Source organism: Silurus aristotelis (genome assembly GCF_946808225.1).
Source record: "Silurus aristotelis genome assembly, chromosome: 2".
In the NCBI taxonomy this organism is placed as follows: Eukaryota; Metazoa; Chordata; class Actinopteri; order Siluriformes; family Siluridae; genus Silurus; species Silurus aristotelis.
The window spans coordinates 12885864-12898382 of NC_139575.1; the positions used below are offsets into that span (position 1 = coordinate 12885864).

At 38.2% G+C, this 12519-nt stretch overlaps 1 protein-coding gene across 8 annotated transcripts in view; it reads right to left on the bottom strand.

The window, feature by feature from the left end:
• Positions 1–12519, bottom strand: part of lpp (LIM domain containing preferred translocation partner in lipoma) — a 244430-nt gene that overhangs the window by 40376 nt on the left and 191535 nt on the right. The window lies entirely within an intron of this gene.

Consider the following 12519-nt stretch of genomic DNA (forward strand, 5'->3'; position numbering starts at 1 on the left):
GTTGCCCACAATAGGAGAAAAATTCGAAAAATGATTCAAAAGCGAATAATTCATTAAGTGTGGTTTCAGAAATTCTTGGCCCCCCCCCTCTTTAAAACCTGTGACATTCCTGAAGTTACGGAGTCCTCTCAGAATTCAATTAAAAGAAAGAGAGTGAGAGACTCGAGCACAGTGTCCATGATCTACCATGCAAACACACAAACACAACAACAACAATACAGCTGCTGGGTTTATTGTAGGACAATGCAAGTTGAAACAACAAGTTAACTGCATGGGGGAAAAAAAGCAGCTCAAGGCCGCTTTATATAAAGCGCATGAAGAAAGTGTACACTTCCCTGAGAATAAAATGGGTCATGTTGTTTCAGCTCTAATTAAAACAGCAAAGTAAAAAACAACAACAAAAAAAACCACAACACAACAGCAACGTCTAAAGATACATGCAGCAGAGGCAAAGAATTGCAGGAAACAGCAAATGTGGCACTGATAATAATTAAAGAAGCAAGATCAAGGAATTTCTGTTATTAGAAATTCGTACTGATGAAGAGAAAATGTTCAATAAGGAGGAAATAATGATTCAGCTCCATGCACATGTGCAGGAAAGTATGAGAATGTGTTGCTGTTTTCTTTGTGTGTGAGAAGAATGTGTGTTCATGAAAGTAGGTCAGGTTTTGGAAACTGACACATCTCCCTGCTAGCAGATTAGAACAAGCCTAAAGAGCAAAGGAGTAGAAAGAGAGAGAGAGAGAGAGAGAGAGAGAGAGAGAGAGAGAGAGAGAGAGAGAGAGAGAGAGAGAGAGAGAGAGAGAGAGAGAGAGAGAGAGAGAGAGAGAGAGAGAGAGAGAGAGAAAAAAAATCGAAAGAGAGATGTCCATTGAGGGAACTTCAATGAGTTTGGTCACTGTCTGCTTAAAAAAAAAATGTAAGATCACTGAGCACACACTTTGAAAGCAATCTATTTGGGAAAGTAATCCGGACTACTCGTTCTTAATTCATAGGTGCATGTTTATCATGTCCATACAGTAGTTCCTACTTCAGACATGATGCCTTGACCACCATCTTCCTCAGTCCGTCACTTTCATTTGCTTCATAAAGCTGAGGTGTGGTGAATCCTTTCCATCAGCATCCAAACAGCTGCGGGCAGATCATTTCAAACGGACGGTTGACGGTTATCTCCTGTCCAAACACCAGCAACCTGAATTACTTTCTCCGCCAAATTCACATGCCGTGAAATAGCTTGTGCAGGGTAAGAGTTAATCTGGGGGCAAGTAGGAAATGATGAAGGGGATGAGAGTGCCAGGTGTAGTGTGTGATATTTACCAGCAGGGAGTGCTGTTTTGCATACCTACATTTTAGCACACTATGGTCAAAAATCTAAAAACATACAAAATCAGCCTTAACAGTGCAACATCTAATGCAAATAAGCTTTCTATTAGTTTTTTTTTTTTTTTTAAACAAATTAATAAACTTTAGTATATAGTTTTGCCTATTTGTATTCAATATGCAATTGTATGTGTACTGACTCCACACTTCATAGAGTATAATCAAATTAGGCTCCATAAAGTCAACTAGTGCTGACTCCACTAAGCATCAGCAACTACTGACTGAGTAGTTGATAAGTTTTGATTTTTAGCAGTGGGGTCAAGAAAACCTTCAGAAATCAGAACCAAAACCATGGCCAACAGAGTCCCAGCATGATGGGAGCAAGACAGAGATCAAAAACCACAGCCAATACAGCCAAGTCCATGTCATGGCCTATGCCAGATGCAAAGATGTTTGCGAACCTGACGTGAAATTTTGATTGTATTAACTGAAACAAGAAGTCTACTTTGTTTTTTTATTATGATTATGATATGAATTATGATTTTGTAAAATACACACACAACACATACACAGAGCATGTTAGGCGTAGCCCATTTATCAAGCAAGCTCATGCTAGATAATATCACTGCTTTATAAAGAACACAAAGTGGAAGTGGTGAGAAATAATGCATGAGTTAAAAAAAATAAATAAATACAAATACATCTTTGCTAGTTATAAATTTGATAATTTTTTTTTTCAAAATGCAGCAGAAAACAGTACAGTACATGTCAAGATTTGATATCTTTACAAGTACAAATATATTTGCAAGTACCTGTTGTATCTAATTATTTATTCAATTTTTTTTGTACTTTATAGACATTATACACTATACACTATATGGTCAAAAGTATTGGACAAAAGACACCCGACTTTCCCCAGCCATATGGGGTTCTTTCCCAAACTGTTATCACAAAGCTGAAGACACACACTTGTATGGGACATCTACAGTAGCATGACATTTTCCCTTCACTTAAACTTGCACAAAACAAACTAGATAGAGATATGCTTTGCATGGGTTGGAGTGGAAAAGAGCTCCTGCAATAGAGCTCTGACCTCAGCCCTATTCAACACCTTTGGGCCGAATTGGAATGCTGACTGCACCCCCAGGCCTCTTCACCTCACCTACATCAGTACCTGCCTTTAACTACCACCCTTGTGTCTGAATGAGCACAAATCTTCACAAGCACATTCTAAAATTTAGTGCAACATCTTTTTAGAAGAGTGGAGGGAATTATAAGAGTAAATTGGGACTAAATGTGTAATGCAATGCTCAAAAAGCACATACCATAATTATGACCAGGTATCCGCAAACTTTTGGCAGTATAGTATAACTCCACACACAGAGATGGACTCTGGGAAAAAAAATATTTAAACTCTTCACTGGCCAAATTTCCCTGGAGTTTATGACAAGGCCAAGAGCATTGATTTGTGGTCTTACGGCCACTTCAGAATACCACAACACTAGTGCTTTCTTACTCTACTGAATATGAGCGAGTAGTGATTTCCACAGGGAATCAGCAGATGCTGACTGACAGAATTCTGGATCAGTGATTTCCCACTGAGTGCCAGCAACTCTATAGAGAATCTAATAAATATAATTTCATTAAATATGATCTTGAGATAATTATAGGAGCTATTAGGGATTTTCTCACAATGGAGTATTTTTCGTAGAAGAAGATGACTTTCTCCGAGTGCCTGAAGTAACAGTAAGGTTAATACAGACTATCCGCTATGAAAGCTATGAAGCTACACTTTATAGGATATTGTCCAAAAAGTATTCACAAGTGCTGACTTCATTTGGGTATTAGTGAGAGTGGTCAGTTCTAACCCTAAAATACAGTATTAGCAAGAACTGATTTCCTTGGTGTTCTGACGGCATGATTCATTTAATAACAAAGTACTGATCAGTGCTGATTAGTGCAAGACAAGCTTTTTGCAGCATTGTAGTGTAATTTTGACCAATTTCTCTTGGCATTTCGTCTTTAAATGTGTGACTTGCAATTTCAAAATCCTCCATAAATTTTAAATAGGATTCATCGCAGGATATTAGCTGGGCCATGCTTCTTCCTTTTCAGAAATCAGTCTCAAGTTGTTTAGCTATATGTTTAGGGTCAAGCAGAAACATCTTGTGATTCTCCTTATTATTTCTTAAATTATATGTTTATTTGCTTCTCAAATTGCTTGTATATAATTGGGGTTTTTTATGTGTAGTAACAAAAAGAATTTTTTTTTTGTATAACGGTTGCTTCTATTGATTTAAGCTTATCTTACAACTTCTTTCAAGTGATCGCACTCTTCTCCAGTTGTTCTCATATCATTAGAGAGAGAGTGTTGTGAAATCTTGCATAGCACACTTATCTGGTAATGATTTGTCTCAAGAATACTCATACAAAAAATTGTTTTCCCTTTGTTCAAGCTCATTTCTTCTCCTTCTTCTTCTTCTTCTTCTTCTTCTTTTGGCGGCTCCTGTTGTGAAAGTATAATCAACCTGTGACTCTGAGTTGTTTCTACAACACCGTTAGGGGTCGCACACAGCGGATAATCTGTTTCATACTATCCTACATACTATTCCCTCACCACATCCATAAACCACCACCTAGGCCTTCCTCTTTTTCTCATTTCTGGTGGCTCCATCATCAGTATTCTTCGACCGATATACCCATGTCCCTCCTCTGCACATGTCCAAACCATCTCAAACGGGCCTCTCTCACTTTGTCCCCAAAACACATGCCTACATGCGCTGTCCCTCTAATAAACTCATTTCTAATCCTGTCAATCGTCGTCTCTCTTAATTAAAACCTCAACATCTTCAGCTCTGCTACCTCCAGCTACGCCTCCTGTCTTTTACTCAATGCCACTGTCTCTAATCCATACAACATCGCAGGTCTCACCACAGTCCTAAAAACTTTCCCTTTCACTCTTGCATATACTCTTCTATCACAAATCACTCCTGACACTCTTCTCCACCCACTCCACCCTGCCTGCACTCTTTTCTTAATTTCTCTAACACACTCTCCATTACTTTGCACTGTTGACCCCAGGTACCTGAACTCCTCCACCTTCTCCACCTCTTCTCCCTGCAACCGCACCACTCCACTGCCCTCCCTCTCATTCACACACATGTACTCTGTCTTACTCCTACTGACTTTCATTCCCCTTCTCTCCAGCACGTACCTCCACCTCTCCAGGCTCTTCTCAACCTGCTCACTACTCTCACAAAAAATCACTATCATCCGGGAATATCAGAGTCCATGGAGATTCCAGTCTGACCTCATTCGTCAACCTGTCCATCACCACTAAAAACAGGAAAGGGCTCAGAGCCGATCCTTGATGCAGTCCCAGTTTAAGATCGTATAATAATCCTTACATTATAAGTACAAAGTCAAAATACATTGTGTGTGCAAAGCTGAAGTTGATGCATGTACTAGGAAAAAATTAAATAACAAAACAAAAGTGTCCACATATTTTAACAACTTCCATTACTCTCTGGCAAGCATGTGTGTGTGTGTCTGACAGAGGAAGAGAGAAAGGGAGAGAGAGAGAGAGAGAGAGAGAGAGAGAGAGAGAGAGAGAGAGAGAGGGAGAGAAAGAGAGAGAGAGAGGGAGGGGGAGAGAGAGAGAGAGAGAGAGAGAGAGAGAGAGAGAGAGAGAGAGAGAGAGAGAGAGAGAGAGAGAGAGAGAGAGAGCGAGGGAGAGAGAGAGAGATTGATGTCTGCAGCAATTTACTGCACTGATGACGAACTCTGGAGAAGAAGAATGTCAATGCTTTATTATTAATAGGGGCACAAGCCTCAGTCTGCCTGCTACACACAAGCCACTTGGATAAATAGAGGTGGCCTAACACTGTAGTCAGCAGTTCTGCTCAGCATAGCAGTGTGTAGCGAGATCTCTGCCCTGTCAAGAATGAAGAGCACAGTGCCTCTCCTACTCACTTCAATCTATTTTAAATGTATGCACGTAAGTGAGTCTGAATTCCAAATATTAGCAATATGAACAATATCAGTGCTGACACTGATACAAAAAAAAAAATGTTTCGAGTTTAAAAAATAAAAAATAAAAAATTGTCTAAGTTTTGTCATTGAAATACAGGTCAAAGGGGTTACATCAAGATGGACTAAAAGGCTATATGGGATTTAGATCAAATTAAGGCCCCTTTGTCTTGACAGTAGTACTCCCTATTAAATTAAGCATGCACTCGCTTTCTGGTTTCATGCCATAAATGTGCAAGGAGTAAATAAGAACAAATATTTAGTGTGCTTCAATTTAAAGTATCAATTTGATGTTTGAAGAATACCAAGGTGAACATTTCAGGCATCCATTCATTTTAAGTGTGATAGATTTTATACAAATAGATTTAAAAACAATTTATTGTACACCACAGCATACACTATATGGATAAAATTACTGGGACATTTGACACCTCCAGCCATATGTGACTGTTCCCGAAAACTTCAACAGATTTGGAGGGACACAATTATATAAGATGTCTTTAGAAGCGGCAGCATAACATTTTTCCTTCACTTAAACTAGGAGACCTAAAACCTGTTCCAGCATGAAGCATCCCATGTGAAAAGCAAGCTCCAGGAAGATATACTTTACATAGGTTAGAGTGGAAGAACTTGAGTGACCTGCTACAGAGCTCTGACCTCAACTCTATTGAGTATCTTTGGGATAAATTAGATGTTGACTGCACCCCAGGCCTATTTACTTATGCCTTTCTGGCTGAATGATTTACATGATTTAGTCGTTGGTGTATGAGATGTACAGTAACATGTGTTGGGACGGTCCTGCGAGATATGTAAATGGCTGGACAAAAGCTAGACAATTTATGTGATCATATGTATGCTGTAGCATCCTTTTCTTTGGCTGACAGGAGTAAATGCAAATGATCTGCTTTAAAGTTTGATGTAGTTGTTTGTTCTCAGATGCTTTCCCACTCAGTCCCCACATGTAAAAAGATCACATTTCCCCTATACTCATCTATGATGCAAATGTTAATTGAATGACCTATATACACACACGATTTTATGCACTGTGCTACGGATTATATAATGGCATGAATGAGCAGGGATACAGGTGTTCCTAATAAAGTGGTGGGTGTAGGTATGTGGGTCTTACACAGTGTGTAGTCAGCAGTGATCAAGTTTTATGTAATGCCTATACTTGTGGGCCTTAATTTCACTCACCCCTAAAAGAGATGTGGGGAAATCAGGCTGTACAAGTGCTCCAATGTGCATGTGTGATCTTTGCTCTCTGAAACATTCGGGAGCCAGATATCCTTAAATCCATACCCCATTAATCACACACGCACACACACGCGCGCGCGCACATACTTTTAGCAGCCCCAATAACGCGCCAATTATAGCACACAACCAGCCAATGCCTAATGCAAACGATCACTTGTCACAAGGTGCAAAGCTACCAGCCGTGTTCAGCAGAATTAGAGAAAAAGACATCTGCTGCAGCGCCGATGAGGTGACGATGGGCCACAAATAGACTTCATTGACAAAGTTGTACGTGCTCCTCGGAACAGAACGGCCGAGCCATAATGAGAACTTCACTAACATGACTTATCTCAAATTGAATTAAGCAGAAATAGAACAAATCTCCCTGAGTAGCCGTCCATAGCTGGTTGGAGAAGACAATCTGTACCTTGAAGCTGTTTTTCAGCCGTGTAATTGAATCTGTGTGTGTGTGTGTGTGTGTGTGTGTTACATTAAGACCGAGGTCTCGCTCCCTCCCCAATCTCTATCAGCTCTTCTCTCCTATGTTTCCTGTCAGTTTGCACCCAGCAGGCAAGCGCAATGTGATACATGTGCTACTTAATAATAACCCCATCCTCTTAATCTCCTAAAGTGTTTTTAATCCTTGCTGCTCCCCCTATTTTTTATCTCATTTAGAAAAGTGGCTTGATTAATTCACTCTTGTCAAACTAATGGTATGTACAGTAACTGTCTGACACAATTACAGATTAACACTTACTTTGAATTCAGACACACACACACACGCACGCACACGCACACACACAATATGCAAGCATGAGTGAGCAAATGTACACACACGATTTAAATGTGTGCTTGGTTTGAAAAAAAATATATAAAAATAAGGAGAGAACAGCAGGATGTTATTGGTTAAAGAGTAATTTAGAACACCAGCCATGAAGAGACGCCTCTAATAATATTTAATATTAATCATACTGCTTTGGTGAAAGGGAACTGAGCACATGTAAACCATTTAAGTACATATATTGTAAGCAAGAAATAAACCATAACATGAAATACATTTTTTTTTATGTTTCATGAAGTGGATTTTCTGCTAAACAAGTTTTGTTTATATTTCATACAGCGCCAGCTATACTTATTCCTTTGCTTTCTATTGAAGTTAAAATGACAAAAAGACGAAAAATTAAACGTCTGTTTAGAGAAAATCCACATTAGTGATCAGTTCATTTTTGGGGGGGGGTTATGAACACATTTTCAAAATCTCTTTGTTGACTTAGATTATGTGGCACAGCTGCTATAAAAGTCACAGCCCATTAGCGATTACTGCAGAATTAATAATGTATTAGACCAAGCACATTACACACATTACAACCTGTGATTTGTCTTTTGCAATTGCCACCACTGTCAAAGTAGTGAAAAATAAATCAATGCCTTTTGATCATTTTAACAGTCCTGATGCATAATAAATGGTAGTTTATCACTATTTTATATTAACAGCGATTAATATAAATACATAGCGTCTTAGAGAAAAAGTCAATGACTACTGCTTGTATGTTTGTTCACGTCAAACACCACAATAGAGTTCTCCATTGTTCAAATACCTTAAATCCATGACAGCCTTTGTACTTAATCAATGACTATGCTTTAAAAACTGAAATAAATGTAAGTTGCTTGAATGCAGTAAGTTGTACACGAGTCTTACTAAGCAATATTAGGCATATATGATTATTGTCATTATGATCATTGTGGTGTGTTCTTTTTATTTTTCAGCTTTTTTTTTTTTTTTTTATAACAACACACACCATTTGCTGTTATTAGAGCACAATGCCATATCTTTAATCATTGCTATATATGTTAAGTAGGTAGAATCAACTGAGCTATCAGCAAAACCCTCAATTCAGAGTATCTCATACTGTATGTGTCATTAATGCAATTATGTTACCTTCCTAAAAGGTGATCTTCTTTCAGGAAGTTTAATAAACAACCAGATAGGCTTTGAGTAGGCTTATTCAAAAACGTAGCTTCAGGAAAAAAAAAAATGCAAATAAAATACCAGTTAGTCAATCATTCACATGCCAAGCAAATTTTAGTTCTAGGCTCATAGAAGTATAATCCCATTGAGGGTGGTGGGGGGTTGAGGGCAGAATTTGCCATCAGTAAGACTTTGATAAATTATGATAATGTCACGTAAAAAGGAGATAATACCTAAGGAGAACAGTTATAAAGCTTTTTTCAACTCTGAGCGCTGAATGTCACAATGTTCAGCTCCAGTGATAGACTTTTAAACTAAATAGAATCTTAGAGAGAATCCACAGCAAATATGTCGAAACACTTCTGATGTCCTTAAAAGCATCGACACTTCACATAAAACTTTCCGTTATGACTTTAAATACTCTGTAAGTAATAGTCTATTAGTGCCGTCATACCATCAACCCCAAACAAAATATAAGGAAATAATAGTGAAAAGTGCAATTGCTGCTAAAAAGTAGACTAGCAATAATAGTTATGTTTTAGCAAACAGCCAACACCAGAGTTACTGGAAAAAGGCTTTGAGAAGTCACTTCCTGACTGCAAATGCTGACCTCTAAGAGAAGCAGCTCTTTAGGAACAGGTCATGTGACAAAACTGGACATGGGTCTCGACATGTGCCAAACGATTAAAACAATGGCTGCTCTGTTTTCAGTTCCCACCCTGTGGTAAATGCGCACTGCGCTTCACACTCAGTGAACCTTTAGCGTTAGCAAAAGTGAATAATTAACCAACTGAAAAAAACTTTCCATCAATCACAACTTTGTAAATGTTTCAACTTTAAATACAATGTTTATTTTCTTGTGAGGCATGGACTGTAACTGTAACGTGTAGAAATGCAAAGAGACTGCATAATAAACCCTTTTGTACGTCTCATCTGTGTGCAATTATGACTGATTATACTACCCTTAACCACTTAGAACTGACCATAGCTCATTAATGGAACTTTCCATGATTTAAACACCTCAATCGTGAATGTCTTGGGTGGCTGCCGGGTTTAACAACAGCTACAACTCTTTCTGGGGTGACGTATTAATATCTATTAAATTACATGTAATAGCAACTGTCATGTGCTAGCAATCTATCTGCCTACATACTTAACAGTAAGATTGTCAATTCACAACCTCAAAAAAAAAGTTAGTGCATGTTTCTCATACCAAAGCAAATGTCCTGCAGAGTAAGAAGCCACCAATCAGTCAATAACTTGCTGCTGGAGGCAACACAGAGCCCGGAGAAGCAACAGATTGTTAAGCATTTACTATATACTGCACTTATCTGTGGGCGAAAAAGTAAAAAAGTATCTGTAGTAACTCAGATTGTAATTTAATGGTCATAAATTAGGACCATGCAAAGGTCCAATGCACACCACATAAAAACATGAAACCTACAAAAATAGTTAGAAAGATTCCTCTCATATTTGTGATTACACTGACCAGTGCTAAAAGTCAAAGTTCATTAGGTTATTTAGTGTTGGGTGCAGGTGTGATGGTGATGACAAATAATGACCTAAATGTGAATGTCATGTAATCGAAGAAAGCCGCCTCAGATCAGCAAAGACTGCCCCCCCATTCCCCCTAGACACCCACCCACCCATGTTCAAGCAGGAGTTTATTTTGAGAAGGTGCTGACCGGGTCAAAGCCAGGTTTCTTATCTGGGTAACCAAGGAAAGAGAAGTAGGAAGGGAGATGAAGAAATATCTGAATGATGTTAGGCTAAGGAAAACAATAAGTGAATGTCTGACCTTCTACGGGCCTGCAGGTGTTCAGCAATACTAAATAAAAATTCCCCTAAATCACTTAAACTCAGAACTTGAGCGATCACACAGCTTAGCCTTCTTCTAATTTATAGACAGATGAAAAAATAAGAAGCAGGGTTTAAGTATGAAAGATGTATACAAATGGAATTTGTTTAATTAAGCAGCCACCGTGAAAATTCTCATCACTTTTTCCCCCCAAAATACACATCAAACATATTCCAGAGGATTTGCCTAATTAAGTGTCCTTGAGCTGTGCGGCTTCCCATGCACCTTACTCCTCACATCAAAGAGCGAATCAGAGGGCAGATCCTGACAGTTCAGCCAGTCAGAATCGTTATTATAGACTTCTAAAGACACTGACCTTTAATAAATGACCCAGGATTTTGATAATGAAATCAGGCCGAGACCACCTGCACTGTAAATGAGAGCATCACTCAACATGGTTATGTGACAGCAGGGAATTGCATTGATGATGTCATTATACTCGTCCTGAACAGTTGGAGGAAGACAATGTTCACAGCTTTCCTTTTGAGTCTAATTTGAGTCATGTTGCTGTTCGTAGTTTTATTAAAATAAATAAAATATGGAATGCGGAGGAAAAGCTATTTAATGGAATTCAAGATGAGTGAAATCTCCTAAGAATAGAGATCACTTAAAATATTCAAATACTTTAAAACCTCATAGAGGGCAACAAATATTCAAATATTTTAGAGTCAGATGTGCTAACATTTCTACCAAACCACACTGACATTTATGCTGTGTGCGTGCAAGTGTGTGTGTGTGTGTTTGTGTGTGTGTTTATGTGTGTCTCAAGGATGATAAGCTGCTGGTGGTGTGACAGCTGTGTGTACCCACACACCAGTGATATTATGGGGCAAGTAGGGGCCTTCATGCTGACTGCTGTGGTGAATCATGTTAGTGAACTACACACTTGAGTCAATTTAATACGTTTATCAAGATGAATAATCTGAGCAACACCAAAACATTCCCAGCGATCAGGTCTCACCACATGACAGCTCTAAACAGCTCTAAGACAAAGGATGACTGCTAAGAGGAATATTTATCGAATGAAACCTACCGATCTAAAAGGTCACTCATTCTCTGTTTCAAGCTTGCTTTATCTATTTATTTAAAGCAGTCTGCAAACTAGAGGGCAATATTTCTAAAGCCATACAAATAAAAATAATCACTAAATAAATAAATAAATAAATCAAATTCCATTTCAGCCCTTCTCCAAACCCCTCGCTTCAGGATGAAAGTTACAATTAAAATAGACTTTGTCTAACAGACAAAGCTTTGATTATCTTCAGTACTGTAAATGCTTTATCTTGTTCAGGGTCATGGTGCAGGTTTTTACCCTGAATGGGGCAACAGCCCATCGCAGGACACCGTGAATACACACATTCACACTCTGAGGTAATTATGCATAGCATATGTCTGATCTTTGATTTGGGGTGGGGGACACCTTAGCTCAGAATTCAATCCAGCTATACACTGTAAGCAACATTAAACTAGCAATTATCAATGTGTTATGCCATAGTCTGAATACTTGATTCTGATTGGCTGGAATATAGCCATGTTAATTACTGTTCTAAATCAATGTGCGTTATTGCAGTTGCATAGTAAAGTGAATATTGTATACATTTTCTAATGAACTTCGTTAAATAGATGATTTTTGCGTGTCAGTTTTATTATATGGTGAATGTGGCAATTTTGAGAAATGGGCCGATTCTAGTTTTAGAAAAACAACTAGCTAATTATTAAAATTCAGATAAATGAAATCTTATAAGTATTTTATCTCTGTGTATTATAATTATCCATTAATGAACAAGGTAAATAGTACTCCACTGCGCATTTAAATCATGTATAACACATTCCACGGACTATCCATTATTTATCAAACCAGGTGATCTCTGTCAACCTCTTGCTGGCATTATGAGATTATCTTAATGTCCGTGTAGTCGAAGTGATCACGACATCACCAGTTACCCATAATTCTGATGCAAAACATTCCATATATAATGCAAGAAGAACAAGAAGAAAGCAGAAGAAGAAGAAGAAGTATTAAATCTAGAAAAGTGCTGCGTTTAGGAACGCATTGGATACAACAATGATTGTGTTTATCCAGGATCTTCTTTTCTTCATTTACTAC